The sequence below is a fragment of the Pleurodeles waltl genome, chromosome 4_1 (genome assembly GCF_031143425.1).
Source record: "Pleurodeles waltl isolate 20211129_DDA chromosome 4_1, aPleWal1.hap1.20221129, whole genome shotgun sequence".
Taxonomy (NCBI): domain Eukaryota; kingdom Metazoa; phylum Chordata; class Amphibia; order Caudata; family Salamandridae; genus Pleurodeles; species Pleurodeles waltl.
Window position 1 is genome coordinate 10,699,768 of NC_090442.1, and position 23,889 is coordinate 10,723,656.

Genomic DNA, 23,889 nt, shown 5'->3' on the forward strand with positions numbered 1-23,889 from the left:
ACACTATAATTTGACACTACACTGAGTATGGGAAAGGTTTGCAAGTAGACAAGGGATGGCTGTAACATGCTTACACACTGTAGAAAATTTAAGTTTAATTGTTAAGTTATCACACGTAATAAGACACAAAATTCAGACTTTATTACTTGTTATTTGCTTTAAAAGTACTGCAAAGAGCATTGTACAGCAAAAATAAAAGCGTCAAGATAACTCCAGTGATTAATGTACCTGCTGGGGAGGAATGAGAGTTTTGGACAGTGGCATTTTTGACTGAAAGATAGTGCAGATGGTTAATATGCAGGCTGCAAAGGACGTGTATTATGAAAAAAAAAAACAGTATTTTATGTGGATGGCACAGTGGGTTACTGCTTTTGTCACAGAGATTCTTTAGTTACTGTACAGTTCATAATAGTAATCTAGCACAGTGAGCTATGAACTGCAATTAAGGAGCTGCATGCCAACTGCATAGCACAAATTAGAAAGCTGTTTTTTCCCAGTCTTTCATTTTAAAGTGCTGTAAAGTGCTCCAACACCTACACTGGTATGAGAGATGCTATAATAAAAATTAATTAAATGTGACAAAAAGGATAGGGAGAGAAGAGAGGCACTTATGGTTAAAAATTGAAAAGTTGGTCGCCAAGATGCAGCACCAACATTTCCAATAAAATGTTTAGATTTTTGCATATTTTTTCAATATAAAAAGAATGATTTCATGTTTGAAATTTAAATTGTGCAAATTGCTTGGGGGTACCTGGCTTCCAGTAACGTTTCACTGGTGGTCCCCAGGAGTAAAAAGGTTAGGAACCACAGGTGTACAACAAATTAGAACTTTCTTATGTAGGGATTACATTTAAAAATATTTGACCCATGCAAAGGTTGCCAAAATTCTTACAGTGAACAAATTTAGTCTGGAGGGAACAGAGGATTCATTTGCAGTAGTTAACAATATGTTGTCAGGAGTGTGGAATTTTATAAAATGTCTAAATTGTCCATGGGACAGTTTGTGTCATCAGTCTACTTGTCCTGTAAAAAGACCTGCATATTTTCCTCCTGCTAAAATGGTGTTTACAAATATTGTCTAGGAGTTCGATTTCCTGGTCTGCCTCATTAAATGCTAGCTCATGTATAAAAGCTGTAAATTTGCACTAATGCAGGAACAGATACCATGGGTGTACTTTGTGATTTTCTTTGAGAATTCTGCCATAAACTGGTTATCACAGATCTTTTGTTATTTGAATTCTGTCTCTCTGTTTATTGGCTGGCTTCAGTGGTAGTGACACCATTCTGCTCTTCCATACGAAGAATATTGGCACAAAGTAGTTTTGGCACAAAGTAGTTTTGTTCATGCCAGGAACTACTATGGCAATGTGTAACTTTGATGAAAAGGTTACATTGATTTTTCCTGTTATGAATATAAATGTTGGAAATACCACCATGCATCCGCACATTTTACTAAATGATGCTTCAAAGAAATGACACCTAAAATATCATGGTAGTTTAGCAGAATGTTTCTTTCCTAGTTACATTGTTTGTGAAGGTATTTTGAAAGCAAGGAATAACAAAATTTTGCTTTCGAGCTTCTGCAGATATTTGCATCTGATGAGAGAGCATTCTGGAAGAATTGTGCTGGGCATTTGTTTACGGTAGTTCCATACCCCTGGTTGTGTATTTCTTCATAGCTCTATAGAGTACATACTAATAATTTAGTCATGTTCAATGAAAGAAGAGATATAGAAATTAAAAGAAGTGTTAAATGTGATGAATTGTAAATAATATAAGTAAATAAGAGATATATAAAAATGTGGGTTTTTGTTGGGGTGTAGAGTGAGTTAATTATGTGATAACAAACTTCTACTAAGGTGTATTGATATTTAAAATAAACACATTAGTGCAGTAATAATGATTACACATGACGTGTTAGTGACTGATCGATTTCACTTAATGAGAGGCTAAAAGAAAATAACACAAGTGGATGTTTAAACATCTGCAGTACATGTAGTATGTTGAAGTCATGTGAGTGCAACCAGGGTGTCAAAAGGGCAATGAATGGGTAAAAATGCAGCACATTTGTCACAAATGTGTTTTATTTTTATGGTATTTTATTTTGTGCATTTATCTGCCAGGTCCCGTCCCTATATTAAATTGTAGCAGTTAAGATTACCTTCCCCATTTTTGAAAACCACAGACTCTGGGCATGACTCCAAGGGCAAAGCCACGGATTGTTGCGATATGTTACCATGACGTTCCAAGTAGAAATGTAAAATAAATGTACAGCTGAATGGAATAGGATTTTTTTTATATACACCCTGGACGCAGGATGTATGTATCTACGTAGGAGTATTTTTCTATCCATGTTTTTCCCTAGGTTTCAGAACATGGACGAGAAGATGTGGTTTCTGTATCCGTCTGTCTATGTTACGTTTTATGTTTTCATAATTAATGGGAGTCTTCCGTGGTACATCTTAAATGAGCGCAGTGAAATGGATTGCCTTCATGTGTTGGTAGATTGCAACTAAATATTCTCCAAACTGGTTTTGGGTATTGAAAATACCTATATTAGGATAGAGTTATTACTACCTTAGGATGTGCTATGTAGTACTGCAATACAGCTATGAGTAATATACCTCTGATGATGAGGGTGCCAAATATAAATAAATAAAATAAATATAATATCTTAAAGGAACATCAGCATTTCAGAACATCACACTTGTACGAGAAAGGGGAAGTGACTTCTGATGGCAGTGATGCCTGCAAAGTCCCAACCCTTCCAGCATTGATGCAGATATTCTGGGTGTTGAAATAGAATAATAGGATACAATGCTATGTTAAAAAAATTATACTGGCTGTATACCAGTGTAACATGTGTTTTCGCCTGACCTTTGGATCACCATTTGTTTGGTGAAATAGTTTGTGTGAATATTCCACTGTTACTGAGTGTAATTGTTATTTATTTTTTAGTGTTTATTTGAGTTTAAGAGTGTGCTAGTTACCCCATAAACAAGTCAGATATGTCCCTTTATAAGATTTTGTGCATCTGCTGAGCGGTTCTAGATTGATGCAATACCGCTTGCTTCATTGGTCAAGAAAGGCACCCTTGACAAAGTTGTCAAAGTGAGCACCGACTGAGATACTGTTTGACTGGCCTATGAACATGTCTGGTGCTGAGAAGTTATTATCTGATAAGACATTTTGACAGCAGTTTGCCTTACCTTCAGCATTAGGTGCTGCAGGCCCTTCCTGGCTGGACAGCACTACCTGGACATGATCTCCAACAGGGAGATTGGGCTTGGGTCTCCTGAAAAGTAGGAGGGAATGACCTCCTGGATCCACAGCTATTACACCAAGAAGGTACACCACCGGAACACAACTGCATCCTGGAGACTGGGTGTGGGTAAAGGCCACACCAGACGTCACTGCCTTCAACCACGGTGGAGGGGACCATGCCAAGTCCTGTTGACAACAGCCACAGCAGTCAAGTGTGAGGGCATCACATCCTGGGTCCATACCTCACACACCAAGAAGGCCGCTGGACCAAAGGACGACCAGCCGCCAACAAAGTTGCCGATGAGAGTAATGCCACCTTCACCACAGCGGTACAACCTTCGTTCAACAAGCGCCACCAGTTAACACTGACGGAACTGCTCGTGCTACACTCCCACAGGAGTCGGAGAGTGTAAGCGGGTTCCCCAGTACACCAGAGCATTGTTCTTGGGCTGCTCGTGCTGCAACCCCACAGGAGTCGGAGGGTGCAAGCGGGTCCTTCAAGACACCAGGATTCTCTTTCAGAACTGCTCGTGCTACTCTCCACAGGAGTCGGAGAGTGAAGCAAGGCCACTTAAGTATTAAAGACATCAGGATATAAATGAACAGAATACTAAAAGTCCGCTAGAAAAATTTGCGCCAAGAGGTACAGATCCCAGTCCTACGGAAGCGGCTGGTCACTAGGATCAGTGCGGTTTGTAGCCCCATTGGGAGGTGCCTCTTCCAATTAGGAATACAGCAAAAATAGGACAAAAGGGCCATCCCTCTGGTCAGTGGACTATCGCACCCAACTCCCTTAGAACTGGACACTGGGATTCATCCCTTTATACTCTGCATAACTACAAGTGTCAAATAGCATTCAACGTCGCACCGAAAATATACAGAAGGAATAGACTACTCGTGTGTCACTCCTACAGGAACAAGGAGGTATCAAAGGTTACATACCAATAGAACTGGTTTCAAGTGCTAGCCACATCCGACCACACCCTATAAGGCGACATGGATTTATGATTACAACGTAAGAAAAAGGAGCAGAAGAAGTGGCCCGTGGTGGTCACAGCGTTACTCACCCCAGTAGCAGCTATAGTACTAACAACAATCCTGATAGTATATAAAGACGACATACATATTCCATGGCTCGACCAGGAACACTACATCCCCAAAAATGGCCAAGGTGAAAGAACAACAGGTGGTGAGAACAACAATATCTCAAAATAACATGAGAGGGTGGAGGATAAAACAAAATGGGTGAAATATACAAAATGGAAAGAAGATGGAAAAGATTATAAGGACAATACATTTGTGCAAATGGTATCAATGTACAAAGAACTAGCAAATGTGTCTGATTGTTATATATGTACCCACCTACCGACCACTAGCCAGGAGAAAAGAAATTACACTTAAATGCCCCTCACAGAATTCGTGGCACGTAACATATTAGATAATATGTTAGGGGGAAATTTAAAAGGAATGAGTACAGGGAAAAGAAAAAAAAGGAGAGAATAAGAGAAAATATAAACAAAGGAGAAATGAGGAGAAAAAGGGATGAGTATGGTTTGGAAGATGAACCTTATGTAGGTGATATGCAAGGAAAATTGGTAGAAAGAGTGTCAAATAAATTGAAGGAAGAAGATAGAAGGAGAAGAAAGAAGTGTAGGAGATTAGAATCCAAAGAAAGAAGAAGAGAATGTATTGAATGCATTTACAACAGAAAGAGGGAAGGGTTACACTGAAAGGGATCATGGCTCAGAACAACGAATACCATGCCTGGCCATAGATACAGAAATAAAGGCACCATGGTGTTTCAAATGCTCAAGAGGTAACGCAGACACTAGCAAACACGGAATTGATGTGGGACATAGTATTTGCAATACAACATTGAGCCTGGACTACAAAAGAAATGACACAACAGGCTTGTCCATAGGCCTGACACCTCCCAAAGGAATATTTATTATATGTGGGACATCTGCATTTTTTAAAATTGCCAGCAGGTTGGCAAGGTACCTGCTACTTAGCATTCGTGCTACCAAAAATGGCACATAGAACAGAATTACAGAAGGGGGAAAAGAGAACACTTGGCGGGGTGCGCAGGAAGAGGACACCAACGTGGGGAATATAAGAAAGGAAATAGAGGATATAAAAAAGGAAGAAGAAGGAGCTGGGAAAGTGGCAGATGGGACAGACGTCAGAGGAATGCTGGATCGAGTAGCAGCATGGTTTAGGGGTTGGGGTACCTGGTTGGTAGAGGTACTAGCGATAGGGATCGTGGCACTGATAACGATATGTGTGCTCATACCAGTTTGTCCATCCTTCCTGGCCCTACTCTTGAAAAAAAAGAAAGAAAAAAAAGAAACTGTCACCAGAAACACACACATTATCAAAGAAAAAGATATAAGGATGACAACAGGGACAAGCAAGAGGTATAAATGAGAGCAATACACCATGACCCTTAGATTTGTCATTGAGTATCAGAGGGCGGAATGTGGAATCGCATTTTACAGTTCTTAGGTATGCTATGCCTAGTGGCCCCTGTGATACACAATGACAATCTCTGCACAGGCCTATCTTTAAGTAAAGAGGCCTACAAATGTAATTCGCTACTGCTAGGAACGCATTATGTTGCAAGGCTTGCTCTCTAACAGCCATCATGAAATATCATCGTCATTGCATGCTAGCTGAAGCAATCTCCCTTCTGGAAAGTACCAGTCTAAGTACGTAATGTTCTCAAGTTCTGTCACAAGATGGACCATGTGATATTAGGCACGTAGGCCACCTTGTGTAAAATCCTTTTCTATGCTTTTTGTTACTATATATGGTATGATAGGAAAAACGACCTCAGCCATAATGGAGAAGTAGTCATGCGTCAATCATACGTCAAAGCCAAAGAACCAATAAGACGTTGAATTATGTTTGTGGTTTAATACTATAAAAGATCATGTATTACTTCCTTGTATTAGGCTGCTCGAGTGTACACTAGTACAGAGCATCCTCCATGTACATGTCTTTCTATTCTATCCCTAATAAATTAATTATGTTTATCTAAAAGAGCTGGCTAACGGTCGTTTGTATCCTGAATGGGTGCTGAATAATTAGGCTTCTACACTAGATCTTAGGCCAAGTACATAGTCCACTATGTCTTGCTTTGGAGCTTTTAAAGGTTGTTCCCAACCCTCCTTAAGACGTGTTAGAGGACCTCTTACAGGGTGTCCAAATAGGAGTTCAAAGGGGCTGAAGCCCACTCCTTTTTGGGGTACCTCCCTGTAAGCAAAAAGGAGGCAAGGTAACAGGATATCCCATCTCCTGCGGAGTTTTTCAGAGAGTCCCTTTATCATACCTTTGAGAGTTTTGTTAAATCTCTCCACCAGTCCATTTGTTTGTGGATGATAGGGTGTGGTGAACTTGTATGTCACACCACATGCCTTCCACATGGCCTTTAAGTAAGCAGACATGAAATTGCTTCCTCTGTCTGATACCACCTCTTTTGGGAAGCCCACCCTGGAAAAGATTCCCAGAAGGGCCTTTGCCACTGCAGGAGCTGTAGTGGTCCTTAGAGGGATTGCTTCAGGATATCTGGTGGCGTGGTCCACTACCACCAAGATAAACCTATTGCCTGAAGCAGTAGGAGGGTCAAGGGGGCTAACTATGTCAACCCCTACCCTTTCAAAGGGAACCCCAACCACAGGCAGTGGAATAATGGGTGCCTTTGGGGTGCCACCTGTCTTGCCACTGGCTTGACAGGTTTCACAGGACTTACAAAATTCCTTTGTGTCCTCTGACATTCTAGGCCAATGAAACAAGGGGACGAGCCTGTCCCAAGTTTTCATTTGCCCCAAATGTCCAGCTAAGGGAATGTCGTGGGCTAGAGTTAGGAGGAACTTTCTGTACTCCTGAGAAATCACCAATCTCCTGGCAGCTCCAGGTTTTGGATCCCTTGCTTCAGTGTACAAAAGGTTGTCCTCCCAGTAAATTCTGTGAGAGTCACTGACATCCCCATTTGCTTGTTTGACAGCTTGCTGCCTTAGACCCTCTAGTGTGGGACAGGTATGCTGTGCCACACTCAGCTCCTCCCTGGCAGGCCCCCCTTCACCCAAAAGCTCAGCAGTGTCTGCTTCCAGCTCCTCTGGTGTAGGTTCTGCACAGGGTGGAAATTCTTCTTCCTCAGAAGTAGAATCCACTGTAGAGGGAGGGATAGTAGGTAGTGTTTTACCTTTACTAACCCTAGCTTTAGGGAGCACTTGGTCCATTCTTCCAGGATCCAAGTCACCCTGTCCTTTTTGCTTTTTGGCCTGAGCCCTGGTTAAAGCAAAAATATGCCCTGGAATGCCCAGCATTGCTGCATGAGCCTCCAACTCCATTTCTGCCCAAGCTGATGTCTCGAAATCGTTCCCTAGTAGACAGTCTACAGGTAAATCTGAGGCAACCACAACTTTCTTTGGACCAGTAACCCCCCCCCCCCAGTTGAGATTCACAACAGCCATGGGGTGGCTAAGAGTGTTGTTATGAGCATCGGTTACTTGGTACTGGTAGGTGTTGTTCAGGGTGGACCAGTTTCTCTATTACCATTGTAACACTGGCACCTGTGTCCCTGTAGGCCTGAACCTCAACACCATTTATTAGGGGCAGATGCTTGTACTTATCCATATTAAGGGGAGAAGCAACCAAGGTGGCTAAATCAATAGCCCCCTCAGAGACTAACACAGCCTCTGTGGTCTCCCTAACAAGACCAACCCCAACTAAGTTACCAAAAGTGAGCCCAGCTACTCCCTTGGATTGGCTATTAGTAGGTTTGCTCCCACAACCACTGCTATTACTAGGGTCACTAGGTGTAGCAGCAGGGGTTGTAGTGGTAGGAGGCTTGGTGCTTTTCTTTGGACAACTGGGATCTGTTGTCCAATTGCCTTTTATTTTACATAAATAGCACCATGGTTTCTTTTCTTTGTTTTGATTTGAAGAGGATTTGGGCCCACCACCCCCACCAGAGTGTTTTTGTGGACCTGATGAAGACTCATTTTTAGATTTGTCCCCAACCTTGTCAGAAGGCTTACCATCCTTCTTCTTGCCATCCTTGTCACCCCCTGTATGAACGTTTCTGTTCACCCTTGTTCTGACCTATTTGTCTGCCTTCTTTCCCAATTCTTGGGGAGAGGTCAGATCAGAGTCTACTAGGTACTGGTGTAACAAATCAGACAAACAATTATTAAGAATATGCTCTCTCAGGATTAAGTTATACAGGCTTTCATAGTCAGAAACTTTACTGCCATGTAACCACCCCTCCAAGGCCTTCACTGAATGGTCAACAAAGTCTACCCAGTCTTGTGAAGACTCCTTTTTGGTTTCTCTGAACTTCATCCTGTACTGTTCAGTGGTTAAGCCATAACCATCAAGGAGTGCATTCTTAAGAACTGTAAAATTATTGGTATCACGTTCTTTCACAGTAAGGAGCCTATCCCTACCCTTTCCACTGAAAGATAGCCATAGGATAGCAACCCACTGCCTTTGAGGGACCTCCTGTGCAACACAGGCCCTCTCAAGTGCAGCAAACCACTTGTTAATGTCATCCCCCTCCTTGTAAGGGGGAACTATCTTGTGCAGATTCCTAGAATCATGCTCTTTTGCAGGATGACTATTTGGAATACTGCTGCTGCCACCATGGGGTCCTAACCCCAACATCTGCCTTTCTTTTTCTAAATCAAAGGACTGCCTATCTAAATCCAGCTGTTGCTTCTTGAGCTTCAGTCTGGATTCTTCCACTCTCAATCTATTGAGCTCCCTTTCTAACACTCTGTCATCAGGGTGGGTGGGTTGGGCTTGTCTTGATACAGAAGAATGGTGAGAATGAACAGAGGGAGACCTGGCCCTAACAGATGGCACTCTAACATTCTGGCCTACAGAAGTAACACTTCTACTGTGATGAGAAGCAACACTATTACTGTGATGTGAATTCACATCAGTACCAGCTATGCTAGGTGGCCTGCTAAGGGGCAGGTTGGCAAGATTCCCTCCCAAATCTTTTGCTAGGGGTGCCCCAGAATCAGAGTGGGAACCATCAGCTAATTTCTCACCAGAAGTGCCACCTAAGGTCTTATCTTGTTCAATGAGCATATTAACCAACAGTTGTCTTGAAGGATTCTTCCCTACCCCTAAACCTCTATCTATGCAGAGACTCCTTGCTTCCTCCCAGCTAAGGTTGTCATAAGCTATGCTGGCCAGATCAAGAGTTTGGCCTGTACCAGACATGATAGAAAAGGTTTAAGGGACAGAAAAAGAAAGAAAAAGTTTCAGAACTTTTTAAAGAACAGAAAAAAAACTTTTTAAGCTTTTAAAAAACTTTTTGAAAGTTTAGAGGTACTTTTCAGCACTTAGTAAAGAAGTGAGAGGAGAAAAGCAAAAGTTTTTGGTTAGGTGTACATACACTGAACTTGTTTTGTATATTTTTCTCTTATGAAAAGTACAATATGACAAAGTGGTAAGTAGTTGCAAAGTACTTATCCCACCGCTGCACAACCAATGTAGGAGGCTGGACTGGCTTGTAGTGAGTACCAAGGGGTACTTACACCTTGCACCAGGCCCAGGTATCCCTTATTAGTGTAGAGGGTTGTCTAGCAGCTTAGGCTGATAGAAAAGGTAGCTTAGCAGAGCAGCTTAAGCTGAACTAGGAGACGAGTGAAGCTTCTACAGTACCACTAGTGTCATATGCACAATATCATAAGAAAACACAATAGACAGATATACTAAAAATAAAGGTACTTTATTTTTATGACAATATGCCAAAGTATCTCAGTGAGTACCCTCAGTATGAGGATAGCAAATATAAACAAGATATATGTACACAATACCAAAATATGCAGTAATAGCAATAGAAAACAGTGCAAACAATGTATAGTCACAATAGAATGCAATGGGGGCACATAGGGATAGGGGCAACGCAAACCATATACTCTAGAAGTGGAATGCGAACCACAAATGGACCCCAAACCTATGTGACCTTGTAGAGGGTCGCTGGGACTGTAAGAAAACAGTGAGGGTTAGAAAAATAGCCTACCCCAAGACCCTGAAAAGTGGGTGCAAAGTGCACCTAAGTTCCCCAAAGAGCACAGAAGTAGTGATAGGGGAATTCTGCAGGAAAGACCAACACCAGCAATGCAACAACGATGGATTTCCAGACGAGAGTACCTGTGGAACAAGGGGACCAAGTCCAAAAGTCACTATCAAGTCGGGAGTGGGCAGATGCCCGGGAAATGCCAGCTGTGGGTGCAAAGAAGCTGCCACCGGATAGTAGAAGCTGAGGATTCTGCAAGAACGACAAGGGCTAGAAACTTCCCCTTTGGAGGATGGATGTCCCACATCGTGAAGAGTCGTGCAGAAGTGTTTTCCCACAGAAAGACCGCAAACAAGCCTTGCTAGCTGCAAAGCTTGCGGTTAGGGTTTTTGGATGCTGCTGTGGCCCAGGAGGGACCAGGATGTCGCCAATTGTGTGAGGAGACAGAGGGGGCGTCTAGCAAGACAAAGAGCCCACTCAGAAGCAAGCAGCACCCGCAGAATTGCCGGAACAGGCACTACAAAGTGGAGTAAACCGGAGCTCACCCGAAGTTGCGCAAGAGGGTCCCACGACACAGAGGACAACTCAGGAGGTTGTGCAATGCAGGTTAGAGTGCCAGGGACCCAGGCTGGGCTGTGCACAAAGGAAATCCTCGAAGAGTGCACAGGAGCCGGAGTAGCTGCAAAACACGCGGTTCCCAGCAGTGCAGTCTAGCGTGGGGAGACAAGGACTTACCTCCACCAAACTTGGACTGAAGAGTCACTGGACTGTGGGAGTCACTTGGACAGAGTTGCTGAGTTCAAGGGACCTCGCTCGTCGTGCTGAGAGGAGACCCAGAGGACCGGTGATGCAGTTCTTTGGTGCCTGCGGTTGCAGGGGGAAGATTCCGTCGACCCACGGGAGATTTCTTCGGAGCTTCTAGTGCAGAGAGGAGGCAGACTACCCCCACAGCATGCACCACCAGGAAAACAGTCGAGAAGGCGGCAGGATCAGCGTTACAAGGTCGCAGTAGTCGTCGTTGCTACTTTGTTGCAGTTTTGCAGGCTTCCAGCGTGGTCAGCAGTCGATTCCTTGGCAGAAGGTAAAGAGAGAGATGCAGAGGAAATCTGATGAGCTCTTGCATTCGTTCTCTAAGGAATTCCCCAAAGCAGAGACCCTAAATAGCCAGAAAAGGAGGTTTGGCTACTTAGGAGAGAAGATAGGCTAGCAACACCTGAAGGAGCCTATCAGAAGGAGTCTCTGACTTCACATGCTGGCACTTGCCACTCAGAGCAGTCCAGTGTGCCAGCAGCACCTCTGTTTCCAAGATGGCAGATGTCTGGAGCACACTGGAGGAGCTCTGGGCACCTCCCAGGGGAGGTGCAGGTGAGGGGAGTGGTCACTCCCCTTTCCTTTGTCCAGTTTCACGCCAGAGCAGGGCTGAGGGATCCCTGAACCGGTGCAGACTGGCTTATGCAGAGATGGGCACCATCTGTGCCCATCAAAGCATTTCCAGAGGCTGGGGGAGGCTACTCCTCCCCAGCCCTGACACCTTTTTCCAAAGGGAGAGGGTGTAACACCCTCTCTCTGAGGAAGTCCTTTGTTCTGCCTTCCTGGGCCAAGCCTGGCTGGACCCCAGGAGGGCAGAAACCTGTCTGAGGGGTTGGCAGCAGCAGCAGCTGCAGTGAAACCCCGGGAAAGGTAGTTTGGCAGTACCCGGGTCTGAGCTAGAGACTCAGTGGATCATGGAATTGTCTCCCCAATGCCAGAATGGCATTGGGGTGACAATTCCATGATCCTAGACATGTTACATGGCCATGTTCGGAGTTACCATTGTGACGCTATACATATGTCGTGACATATGTACAGTGCACGCATGTAATGGTGTCCCCGCACTCACAAAGTCCGGGGAATTTGCCCTGAACAATGTGGGAGCACCTTGGCTAGTGCCAGGGTGCCCACACACTAAGTAACTTAGCACCCAACCTTTACCAGGTAAAGGTTAGACATATAGGTCACTCATAAGTTACTTAAGTGCAGTGGTAAATGGCTGTGAAATAACGTGGACGTTATTTCACTCAGGCTGCACTGGCAGGCCTGTGTAAGAATTGTCAGATCTCCCTATGGGTGGCATAAGAAATGCTGCAGCCCATAGGGATCTCCTGGAACCCCAATACCCTGGGTACCTCAGTACCATATACTAGGGAATTATAAGGGTGTTCCAGTATGCCAATGTAAATTGGTGAAATCGGTCACTAGCCTGTTAGTGACAATTTGGAAAGAAATGAGAGAGCATAACCACTGAGGTTCTGAATAGCAGAGCCTCAGTGAGACAGTTAGTCATAACACAGGTAACACATACAGGGCACACTTATGAGCACTGGGGCCCTGGCTGGCAGGGTCCCAGTGACACATACAACTAAAACAACATATATACAGTGAAATATGGGGGTAACATGCCAGGCAAGATGATACTTTCCTACAAGCGGTGCTTGCCATGGCGGTCTTTGCCCTGTTCAGCGGTGCTTGCCCTGTTCAGCGGTGCTTGCCATGGCGGTCTTTGCCCCGTTCAGGGGTGCTTGCCCTGTTCAGCGGTGCCTGACTTTACTGTCTATGACCTGTTCAGCGGTGTTTGCCACGGCGGTCTTTGCCCTGTTCAGCGGTGCTTGCCCTGTTTAGCGGTGCTTGACTTTGCTGTCTATGACCTGTTCAGCGGTGTTTGCCATGGCGTTCCTTCATTGCCCAGCGGGGCTGTGGCTGGCAGTGGCCTCCTGGCCAGTGACAATGGGGCTGCCCTCCTGGGCAATGACTCTGGTGGTGGCCTCCTGGCCAGTGACGATGGGGCTGCCCTCCTGGGCACTGACTCTGGCGGTGGCTTCCTGGCCAGGGACGATGGGGCTGCCCTCCTGGGCACTGACTCTGGTGGTGGCTTCCTGGCCAGTGATCATGGGGCTGGCGGTGGCCTCCTGGGCAGCGGGGATGATGGCGGGCTTCTCCGCCGTGCTGCTCTTCCCAGACTTTGGCAATTTCTTCTGCCCCTTCCCCACCCTGGGAGGAGTCACAGCTGAGTGGACACTCCCCCCGGGACCCTTGTGGAGTCTTCCCCCTCTCCCGTCGGGCACTGTCCAACTTCTGGTGCTTCACAGGGGGGGGACTGGCTGTGCTGTGGCTCCGTGTCACACTGGCTGCCCTGGTGCCCGGTGCACTCCACATACCTCTAACAGGCACCACTGGTACCTGCGATTTTTTGGCTGAGGTGCTAGTACGGGACCTATGAATTGGAGGGGGGGTGGTGGAAAAGAGGTCAAGGTTGCTCAGGAAAAGTTTCTTACGAACACTGGGACGGGTAGCTGGAGGGGGTCTGGGAGTGGAGAAAGAGGAGGTGGTTGTAGGAGGTGTAACTTGTTGATTTGGGTGCAGGTGCATGCGCTGGAGGCTGTCGTGAGGTGGATGTATGTTGGGTGGGTGTGTGCCCGCGTTTGTGTACTTTGGGAGGGGGCGTCACAGACACGCTGGGAGAGGACACAGGGGATGTGTAAATGGTAGTGGAGGTGGTGAGTGCAGGTGAGCGGGGTGCGGTGGTGGGTGTGCTGGTGCGGGACCTAGTGGCTGTAGTGGTAGTGCATGCAGGTGAGAGTGTAGACGACACTGGGAGGGAGGAGGGAGACGAGGAGGAGGGGGACACAGTGGAGGCAGTGGATGTTGCTGTGTCTGTATGTGTGGGATGCTTGCGTGAGTGCCTGTGGGATGTGTGGTGCTTATGTTTGCCTGAGCTTCCCTTGTGTGTTGACGTGTGTGCAGGCTGGTCTGATGGTGTGCTTGGGATAGGCTGGGGTACAGGGGATTGGATCTGGGTGGAGGAATTTGAAGGGGAGAGGCTAGACACAGGGACAATGGCTGCCATTAGTGCTGAGGCCAGAGATTGCAGGGTTCGATGAAGGGCAGCCTGACCAGAATGAATGCCCTCCAGGAATGCATTTGTGTGTTGCAACTCCCTTTCTACACCCTGGATTGCATTCAAAATGGTAGACTGCCCAACAGTGAGGGACCTGAGGAGGTCAATGGCCTCCTCACTGAGGGCAGCAGAGGTGACAGGGGCAGGGGCTGAGGTGCCTGGGGCAAAGTTGATGCCCACCCTCCTGGGTGAGCGGGCACGGGGCGAAGGCTGAGGGGCTGCTGGGAGGGCGGTGCTGGTGGGGGGGTGGCGGCTGTACCTGTAGAAGTGGGGGGCACAGATTTTGCCGCCACCACAAGGGTGCTCCCATCGGAGGACGAGTCTGTGTCGCTGGTTGCTGATCCTGTAACCGCCGTAAAGCTCCCCTCGCCCTCCGTCCCACTGGTGTATTCAGAGTCCGTGGTGTGGCCTTCCATGGCCATGTGGGATGCAGCTCCCTCGTGCTCCGGTGCCTCCGCCTGATGATGCTGATGCACACAAGAACAGGGAGAGCACAAAAGGGGGGGGACGACAGAAGAAAGACAGGTTGAGTGCATGGCTTACTGCTACTGTTGGCGGACAATACAGACACAGCAGCCCCCTGCACTACGCCGCGCTGTTGGGCTCTACTGATGCAGTTCCTGGGATATGGCCTACATGGCTATGGTGGACATCAGCACACATAGATGACACAGGGGCATGTATACCTGTACTTGGCACTCTACAGAGGTGGGGTGGAGTGCCACATGGCCTGCATTACGGAGGGGCCTAGCCTACGGAACTCGCCCTGGCCTAGGGAATCCCACAGCCCTCCTCCCCCACCCAGACACCTTCACTGCGCGCAAAGTCCGCTGAATGAGAGTGTACTCACCCCCTTGTGTCTGCTGTGATGCCCTCAAGCGCCGATCCAACTCAGGGTAGGCCACCGCCAGGTTCCGGAACATCAGGGGGGTGCGACGGGCACCCCTCCCACGTTGGGAGGCCATCCCCAGCTGACCCTTCGCCGTCTTCTTGCTCCAGCGGCGAATGTCCTCCCATCTTTTACAGCAGTGGGTGCTCCGTCTCTGGTGGACCCCCAGAGTCCGGACATCCTTCGCGATGGCACGCCAAATATCCTTCTTCTGGTGGGCGCTGACCTACATGACATGTGCAGGGGAAGAGGAGAAGTCATTAACAACTGCACCGTCAAAGTGAGTGGCCCACATCCCTACCCTTGTCATGTGGAACATGCATTCACAGTCCTTCATGCTCACAGAACTCTGCCTCCTTCCTTCTTACTACCAGCCCTCTCCACCCAGGCATAGCCCATACAACTTGCTCCCTGTGTACTCACCTGTTGGTCTGGAGGACCGTAGAGTAGCGTGTACTGGGGGAGGACCCCGTCCACGAGCTTCTCCAACTCCTCCGATGTGAAGGCAGGGGCCCTTTCCCCAGACGCACAAGCCATTGTCTCTTCCAGACCGAGGTCACAGCAGGTGTAGGTCCTCTTCTGTCGAACATCAGGTATCGAGTGATTGAACAGATAGAAAATGGCGGTCACGTCCGCGGCGGTGACGTCCGCGGCGGTGCGTATCATCACCGCCGGCGCACTTTGTCATTGGCTCCTGGGACCCATAGGTTCCAATGTTAACCAATGCAGCATTGCGCAGCGGTTTTCGACTGCCTACCGCGATGGTGTACAACGCCAGCGCAGTTATCTCACATCCCATTGTCCCAGTTTAGAGGTCAGGCAGCCGCCATTTCAGGGGCCCACATGGCTTCATTTTCAACTGCGTCACACATACCTAGGCCTGGACTCAACACACATACAGACAACTTTTTGGATTATGTTTCGTGTTCTGTGTAGACTGTGGGTACATACCTCTGAGTTGGTTGACTCTGTGGTCGCTGTTGTCCTTCCTAGGCACCGTCAGCTGGGACATGTGAGGAGATGGCGGAATCCCCCGGTGTACCGACCGCTGGTGGACCTGTTGACAATGGAGGAGCGACATTTAATCATCACCTACAGGTTTGACCGTGCCACAATCCAGGAACTGTGTACCCAGTTGGAGCCTGACCTGATGTCAGCTTTCCGCCATCCCACATGGATCCTCCCTCAAGTGCAGGTGCTATCAGTGCTCCATTTCCTTGCAGGTGGGTCTTTTCAAACAACAGTGGCCATGGCATCAGGGATGTCCCAGCCTATGTTTTCCAACATGTTGTCCAGAGTGTTGTCTTCCCTGCTGAAACACATGAGGGGCTACATCGTTTTCCCTCAGGTGGAGGATTTGGCTACTGTTAAAGGTGACTTCTATGCCCTTGGACATATCCCCAACATCATAGGTGCCATTGATGGGACCCATGTGGCTTTGGTCCCCCGCCACAGGAGTGTACAGGTGTACAGGAACTGGAAGAGTTATCATTCGATGAATGTACAGATGGTATGTTTGGCAGAGCAGTACATCTCCCAGGTAAATGCTATGTTCCCTGGCTTAGTGCATGACGCATACATCCTGGGGAATAGCAGCATCCCTTATGTGATGGGTCAACTCCAGAGGCACTGTGTGTGGCTATTAGGTGACTCTGGTTACCCCAACCTGTCATGGCTACTGACCCCAGTGAGGAATCCCAGGACCAGGGCAGAGGAACGCTACAATGAGGCCCATGGGTGGACTAGGAGGGTGATCGAACAAACCTTCGGCCTCCTGAAGGCCAGGTTCAGGTGCCTCCATATGATAGGTGGTTCCCTATTCTACTCACCAAGGAAGGTGTGCCAGATCATCATCGCCTGCTCCATGCTTCACAATCTTGCTTTGCGATGCCAGGTGCCTTTTCTGCAGGAGGATGGTCCAGATGACGGTGTTGTGGCAGCTGTGGAGCCTGTGGACAGTGATGAGGAGGAAGCAGAGGAAGAAGACATTGACAACAGGGACTCAGTCATCCAGCAATATTTTCCAGTGACACACAGGTGAGAACACATTCTTGACTACTACAAGTACTTTCACACTTCTACCTCTATCCTGTCTGTCAATTAGTAGCAGTTTTTGTTAACTGAGTTGTACATTTCCATTACGGTTTCACAGGTGTGGTTACCAACGTGTGTCATCTGCTTACATTCTTCATGGACTTGTGATGTGTGACATAGGTATGTTGACATTACATTTGAGAACAGATTTTGTCACTGTCATAGCTAATACACATTTTCAAAATCACAGACTGACTCCAGATTGTTTTGTGCTTCAAGGGTGTTTATTGAAGTGCTAAATATTGGAGGGGGTGGTAAAATGGTGAGGGGTGATGGTGGAGGAATGTCCATGGCAGAGTCCAGTCTATTAGTCTCACAGGTGCACTGCCCATATGGGCATAGGAAGTGGAGCTGGGCCAGTTCCAATATGGACAGGGTTACAAAATGGGGCAGTGGGATGACAATCAGGGTGGTCTCATTTCTTGGCGGGGGTCTTGCCATCGTGCTCTGTCCTGTTCCTGGATCTCAGGGACCGCTTGCGGGGTGGTTCTCCGTCTGCAGGGGGTGGGGTGCTGGTGTGGTGGTCCTGTGGCGGGCGTCCTGTCCACTAGCGCCGGCAGAGGTGGTGGGCAGTTCATCCTCCATGCTAGTGTCAGGGGCCCCTTGGAGTGCCACGGTGTCCCTCCTGGTGTTCAGTATGTCCTTCAGCACCCCTACGATGGTGCCCAGGGCGGAGCTGATGGTTCTGAGTTCCTCCCTGAACCCCAAATACTGTTCCTCCTGCATGCGCTGGGTTTCCTGAAACTTGGCCAGGACCGTAGCCATCGTCTCCTGGGAGTGGTGGTATGCTCCCATGATGGAGGAGAGGGCCTCGTGGAGAGTGGGTTCCCTTGGCCTGTCCACCCCCTGTCGCACAGCAGCCCTCCCAGTTCCCCTGTGTTCCTGGGCCTCCGTCCCCTGGACCATGTGCCCACTACCACTGCCCCCAGGTCCCAGATGTTGTTGGGGTGGTGGGTCATCCTGGGTTCCCTGTAGTGGTGGACACACAGCTGATTGACGTGTCCTGGGGACGGAGGTATGGGCCCGCTGGGTGGGTGCTGTGCTGGTGTTACCAGAGGGTGGAAGGTCTGTGGTGGGCTGTGCCTGTGCGAGGGGAACCGACTGTCCCGAGGCCCACGATGGTCCGGGCTGGTCATCTGGATCCAGTTGGCCAGAGCTGCTGTCATCACTGTGGGCCTCTTCTGTGGGTGGGGTAGAGATTTCTGGACCCTCCTGTCTGGTGACATTGGTTAGTGGTCCTGCAGGGGTGTAAAAGCATGATTATTGCATCTATGTGTGTCATGGTGTGCAATGGGTGGGTGAGCGTGTACCCCGGTGCTAGCATTCCTGTGTGGGGGCTTGTGTGATGATGGTTGGGGGGGTGTTATGGGTATGTGCAGTGGGCATGCTTTAGTGAGGGGTGTCCATGCTTTGTTGTGTCATGCAGGGCTTGGTGTTGGGATGTGTGGTTTGTGTTATTAGTACATTAGTGAGGAGTTGGAGTGATAGGGGAGGGGGTGAGGGTCTGTGATAGCATGCAGGTAGGGTGGGGGATATGATAGTTAAGATTTGACTTACCAGAGTCCATTCCTCCACCGACTCCTCCGAGGCCCTCAGGATGCATAATGGTTGAGACCTGCTCCTCCCATGTTGTTAGTTGTGGGGGAGGAGGTGGGGGTCCGCAGCCAGTCCGCTGTACCGCGATGTTATGCCTGGAGACCACGGAACGCACCTTCCCCCGTAGGTTGTTCCACCTCTTCCTGATGTCCTCCCAATTTCTTGGGTGTTGTCCCACTGCGTTGACCCTGTCGACTATTCTTCGCCATAGCTCCATCTTCCTAGCTATGGAGGTGTGCTGCACCTGTGATCCAAATAGCTGTGGCTCTAGCTGGACGATTTCCTCCACCATGACCCTGACCTCCTCCTCGGAGAACCTGGGGGGTCTTTGCCGTGCCATGGGGTGGTGTATGTGATGTGTGGGGTGGTGTATGTGGTGATGAGTGTGGTGATGTGTAGTGGTGTGTGGTGTTTTGTGCGTGGATGTTGTGTGGGTGATGGTGTTGTGTGCCTCTGTGTGGTTGGGTTGTCTATGCTGTGCAGTCTCTCTGGCCTTCATCAAAAATGTTGGTCTTAGGTGGGTGATGTGGGTGCGTGTTTTATATTGTATTGGGTGTGTGGGAGTGGTGTTTGTATGTGTATCAGGTGTGTGTATTTCCAATTGTCCAATGTGGCGGTGTTTTGGAGATGTGTGTGTATTTTGAGCGCGGCGGTGTGTACCGCCAATGGAATACCACGGTTGAAAGACCGCCGCGTGGATTCGTGGGTCGTGATAGCATGGGCGTGTTTCTGTTGGCGTGATGGTGGAGGATTTTTTTTCGCCAGTTTATCTCTGACCTTTGGTGTGGCGGACTTGTGTGGGTGTCTGAATTTCGGTGGATTCCGAGATGTGGGTCATAATAGCTGTGGCGGGTTTCTGCGGCCGCGGCGGTGTATTGGCGGTCTTCTGCACGGCGGTAAGCGGCTTTTACCGCCAATGTTGTAATGACCCCCTTAATTTGTTGGTTGCAGTGTCCTTCAAAAATCCTTGCTTGCTAGTGGTCAGTTCTGCTTCTTTGTCCTGCCTTTTTAGGTCGAGCATTAGCGTTCGGCCTGCTGTATACTAAAGTATACAATAGAGTGAGTTTCAGCATTTTGATTTGTTAGTTGCAGTGTCCCTCAAAAGTCCTTGCTTGCTAGTGGTCACTTCTGCCTCTTTGTCCTGCCTTTTCTCACTTTGGGAGCAGCACAAAGTACTGTGTAATTACGCTATGTCCTGTTTATCTCTTCTGAAGGGGACTTTTTCTTTCAGTATTAGCCTGGTTGTCTTACACTGTGGGTGTATAATCAGCCCCTCCTCCCCACCAGCTTCCTCTGTAAACATAAACCAACATCAGAGGGGGGGGGCCTTTCCAGGGCCAGCTCGCTCTCACACTCTTCCTCTTGTTATTTTTAGTCTGTGTGGCAAGAAAAGTCCAGTCAGTAATTTACAACGCTGTGAGCTCTAACTCGAGCAAACATGAGACTATTGCATTCCAAATGCTTGTTTTTTTACCCTCCTGCCATGGGCTGTTGCCCTGCACTTCACCACTCCCACTGGCCACCTATGGGTGGTGTAGCCGGCCCTTCCAGTTAGCGGTATTAGCACGTCTGTACCCCTTACTGCTTGTAGTCCAGCCGGCACTGCTAGGAATGGCACTTTATCCTCAGCCTTACACTACATTCAGGGCTGCCTCCCCTGGAAACCCGTCTTCTCCACCCTCTTTCTTTACCAGACATAGTGGTAGACCTCAATCCCATACAGGGCTGAAAACTCTTAACAACCACTCCTTGAAGTTGTGCCTCCCCGTCACGTGCTGCTGGGTGGCTCTTCTTCATCTCTGCCCCGTTCCCAACCTCGTTGAATCCCTGCACTGCCTCGTCCCTCACATTTGCCTTTGCTATACCACCAGCACCTTCATTTGTCGTCGGTTGCGATTTGCTGAGTTCGGGGAGCGATACCACGCCACTTACTTTTGGGGGTATGTGATATATGTAGTATAATGCCTGGACACGGTTCTGGGGAGCAAGAGTTTGACACATCAATGGCCAGGTCACGGCATCACCGACTTCACACGCTGTCCGTTCACGGCTTGAAGTCTTAATTTGTGTTTCTTCATTCGATCTTTAATGCTAATTTCGAGATCAGATACCAGGTGGCAACAAACCACCAGTTGTAATGTGAAAAAATACACGTGTAGGTGCTCTGTGATATTCTTAAGCTGCCATTTATTTGCTTTGAAATGCCCCGTACACATGAATTAATGTCATCATCTCTGGTGCGTGTAAAGAGATTTCCATTAAGGGTCAGTTCATGTAAGTATAATGAGCGTGGACAGCAATACACCTCGCAAACAAATATATGAATTGTGATTAATGTGGAAGGGGTGCTGTTGGGCTTCATTTCTATTGGCGCTTCAAGCCGCGTGCTCTGCTGAAACCAGCAAAAAGTGTAGGTACAAATAAAATAATGTTTGTTCCGTAACTCACCTTTCAAGTGGTGATCTGTGTTGTGCCATGGCCCATTTCTGGAGGCCTGGGCTAGAGTGAAATGTGCCTGCAATAATATGTTTTAGCGGTGCCTTAACATGTTTGTTTTATTGAGCGTCACCATACTATCTGTTCTGTGTTATTTTATTTATTTATTCATTTGTTAACGTTGATTTCCTATCCGAATAAACCTTTTGGACCAGAGCCTGGCAGAGCTGTGCCATGGGGTGAGGGTAAACCCCAGGCGCAGTTCTTTCTAATGAGGTCAGGCCTGGGATGTCTGCCCATAGTGTTTGCTTTTCTGGGGGAGGGGCGGACGCATGTATTTTATTTTTTTAATTCCTTGTGGTGCCTCTGTCCCTCGGAGCGTCCTTGCAAGCTGGCGGGAGAATATCTACTACTGTTGGCAATGCTTGCCCTCCAGACAGCCCCCTTTTACTTCCCCCATCCCTGCACACGCCACTGCGATTGGAACCCGTTACATGTTTTCTTTTTACCATCGCCCGCTCTTATCTCGCTTCACTGCTCCTGACTGTTAAAAGAACCTCATTTTTTTTAGACTGAACTACCGGATTGAACTACCGCTGTTAAATCATTCCTAGTATCTAGATCGTCTCTTGAACACTTTACATTTTCGCATTTTCTGCTCACGTTGCATACGATTTCCCATTAAATAAGTGAATTCTGTATTGCACTGCAGCACTGCATTCCATTTCCCGTAAAGTAAGTGAATTCTGTATTGCACCGCAGCACTGCATTCCATTTCCCGTAAAGTAAGTGAATTCTGTATTGCACCGCAGCACTGCTTTCCATTTCCCGTAAAATAAGTGAATTCTGTATTGCAGCACTGCATTCCATTTCCCGTTAAATAAGTGAATTCTGTATTGCACCGCAGCACTGCATTCCATTGCCCGTAAAATAAGTGAATTCTGTATTGCACCGCAGCACTGCATTCCATTGCCCGTAAAATAAGTGAATTCTGTATTGCAGCACTGCATTCCATTTCCCGTTAAATAAGTGAATTCTGTATTGCACCGCAGCACTGCATTCCATTTCCCGTTAAATAAGTGAATTCTGTATTGCACCGCAACACTGCATTCCATTTCCCGTAAAATAAGTGAATTCTGTATTGCAGCACTGCATTCCATTTCCCGTAAAATAAGTGAATTCTGTATTGCACCACAGCACTGCATTCCATTTCCCGTAAAATAAGTGAATTCTGTATTGCACCGCAGCACTGCTTTCCATTTCCCGTAAAGTGAGTGAATTCTGTATTGCACCACAGCACTGCATTCCATTTCCCGTTTAATAAGCAAATTCTGTATTGCACCGCAGCACTGCTTTCCATTTCCCGTAAAGTAAGTGAATTCTGTATTGCACCACAACACTGCATTCCTTTTCCCGTTAAATACGTGAATTCTGTATTGCACTGCAGCACTGCTTTCCATTTCCCGTAAAGTAAGTGAATTCTGTATTGCACCGCAGCACTGCACTCCATTTCCCGTTAAATAAGTGAATTCTGTATTGCACCGCAACACTGCATTCCATTTCCCGTAAAATAAGTGAATTCTGTATTGCACCGCAGCACTGCTTTCCATTTCCCGTAAAGTAAGTGAATTCTGTATTGCACCGCAGCACTGCATTCCATTGCCCGTAAAATAAGTGAATTCTGTATTGCACCGCAGCACTGCTTTCCATTTCCCGTAAAGTAAGTGAATTCTGTATTGCACCGCAGCACTGCTTTACATTTCCCGTAAAATAAGTGAATTCTGTATTGCACCGCAGCACTGCATTCCATTTCCCGTAAAGTAAGTGAATTCTGTATTGCACCGCAGCACTGCATTCCATTTCCCGTAAAATAAGTGAATTCTGTATTGCACCGCAGCACTGCTTTCCATTTCCCGTAAAGTAAGTGAATTCTGTATTGCACCGCAGCACTGCTTTCCATTTCCCGTAAAGTAAGTGAATTCTGTATTGCACCGCAGCACTGCATTCCATTTCCCGTAAAGTAAGTGAATTCTGTATTGCACCGCAGCACTGCTTTCCATTTCCCGTAAAGTAAGTGAATTCTGTATTGCACCGCAGCACTGCATTCCATTGCCCGTAAAATAAGTGAATTCTGTATTGCACTGCAGCACTGCATTCCATTTCCCGTAAAGTAAGTGAATTCTGTATTGCACCGCAGCACTGAATTCCATTTCCCGTAAAGTAAGTGAATTCTGTATTGCACCGCAGCACTGCATTCCATTGCCTGTAAAATAAGTGAATTCTGTATTGCACCGCAGCACTGCATTCCTTTTCCCGTAAAATAAGCGAATTCTGTATTGCACCGCAGCACTGCATTCCATTGCCCGTAAAGTAAGCGAATTCTGTATTGCACCGCAGCACTGCATTCCATTGCCCGTAAAGTAAGTGGATTCTGTATTGCACCGCAGCACTGCATTCCATTTCCCGTAAAGTGAGTGAATTCTGTATTGCACCGCAGCACTGCATTCCAGCAGTGTATTCTTTGTGTCGTGATATGTGACTCGGGCTGACAGATCTTCTCAGACTCTGATTTAAAACTCCCCAGTCCTGTCTTGCCCACAGGCAGGTGAGGGGCGCATGTTTCCATTTCACTAATCCCAC